Here is a 2,218-nt window from a genome sequence, read left to right as displayed (position 1 = left end):
GAAAGAAATGTCACGAGCTTCTTGAGTTAAGGTTAAGAACTGTTTACTCATTATAACTGTGAAAATAATTCTGTCATTATCCAAACATATCTATAAAGTAATAATCCAAGTTTTTTCTCTCATAACTGCAGCTACCTATAGAATAGAAATTGATGATTTCTATAAGTCATTCATATGTGTGTTTTTTTTCCCTTCTTGTAAAATGTCTTTGAATACCTTTTCTACCAACTGCCTTTTTTTTTAGTGCAGCAAATTTAATTAACCTATTCATATTTATTAAATTAGTTTGTTCTCGTAAAGGCATGGCCAAGTAGATAGGGCGCTTGACTCGCAATGTTAGCGTCGGTGATTCGAATCCCCGTCGCTAAAAACATTGTTGCCCTTCTTGTGGGCCTATATAATGTGACAGTCAATCCGACTATTCGTTGGTAAAAGAATAGCTCCAGAGTTGGCGGTGAGTGGTGATGACTAGCTGCCTTCCCTCTAGTCTTTTACTGTCTAACGGAAATAGCCCTCGTGTAGCTTTTCGCGAAATTCAAAACAAACTAAATTATTCATTTCTCGCTTCAAATAGTTTGTATTTATTACATTTATTTGTTTTCATCGAAATCTAGATAGAGTTTACTGCCAAGCAGTGTCGAAAAGTTAAAATTAGAATTTTATTTTTAAATATACGGTATTAAAATATAATAAAAAAGTAAACCCTTAGTATTTATATAAAAATCATAGTGATAAAATTAACATAAACTGTATATTTATATTAAGTTCAGTCCAGAAATATATATATTTTTTCCTATTTTATTCATTTCGAACTTAATTTAATTTGTATTTTTTACATTTGTTTGTATTCATCGAATCTAGACATAAAAAACTGCCATTCAGTGTTGTGAAGTAGCAAATTCTATTTTTATTTCGTTATAATTTTGTTTACCGTTCATTTACTATTACTTCTATAGTTTAAATAAATCGTGAATTTTTAGTTTATATTTAAGCGCTAACTCATTCTGGCTAATCACATCAGTTTTAAGTTTGTATGAATTATGAGGCTGACACCAGTTTCCCCTATTGGTGACTTATAGATATTATTTAATGTTACAAAAGAATATGTAAATAATGATCACGTGAATTGTAATGTAGTAAATAAAAACGTGTCGCGAGGTTTAGTAAGTTAGTTTATGAAATGTAACGAGTAAATGTTGTTGCATGTTATTCGGTGTCTTAATAATTTTGCAGTTGTGTAAATGAGGTTGTTTTGAAATGAGGTTTTTTCTTTTGTTTTTAATTTATTTGTTTAAAGAATTATTAATCGTGATATTAGTGATTTTTTTATGTTTTTTAGAAAGTTCAGATTATGGATAAGTTTAAGTGTATGCGATTGGTTTTAAGATTTTGGTGTTTTACATCTGTAGTAATTGAAAGAGAGAGGGGTAAAGGGAAAAAAAAAGAACGTTTTGAAACCAACTAACAAAATACTCAAGAACTTTCCGAAACATGTATGAACAAACTGGTTATATTGGAGGCAAGATTCAACGTTGAAAAGCTTCGGCAGCGATCGCGATAAGCCTACACCTGCCAGAGTCTCTCGGACACAAAGTACATAACTTAGTAATAATACTATTATTAAGGGTATATCTATTACCTTGTACAGTAAATAATTTCATACGGAAATATGCTTTTCGATGGAAAGCACCGTCGACAGAAGGTTTTCATATCTCCCACACCTCACGAGATAAAGGACATGTTCTGGTGTGACCACTTCTTGTCTTCTTGCAGTATCCTGCTAATAACTTGTGTGTCTTCTACTCAACCTCACTGGACTTTGAACTCAAGAATTTCCTGTAAGGTAAACCAGCGTAGGTAGTTAAGAGAAGGTCTGTACGAAAGAACGTAAACGATTTTTCTTGTAAAGTAGTATATATATACCGAAACTGTAAGATTTAAATTTAGGTAATATATAAATTTTCATATATATAAGCGACAACTTTTCTTTAGCTAATCACGTCAATTTTAAAGTTGCATGAATTATGATGACGCCAGTTTCCCATAAAGTCAACTTGCAGATATTATTAATGTTACAAAAGCGTGTCAGCCAGGAGCAAGTGAATTGTAATCTAGTAAATAAAATCCTTCTGAGGATTTTCGAGAAGTTAGTTTACAAGAGATATTGAATAAGTATTATTATTGGATGTTGCAGGATTGTACATTATTTTGGAATTAA

This window comes from Limulus polyphemus, unplaced genomic scaffold, assembly GCF_000517525.1.
Source record: "Limulus polyphemus unplaced genomic scaffold, Limulus_polyphemus-2.1.2 Scaffold4544, whole genome shotgun sequence".
Taxonomy (NCBI): Eukaryota; Metazoa; Arthropoda; class Merostomata; order Xiphosura; family Limulidae; genus Limulus; species Limulus polyphemus.
The sequence above is the reverse complement of the archived record's forward strand: the minus strand, read 5'-3'. Positions refer to the sequence as shown.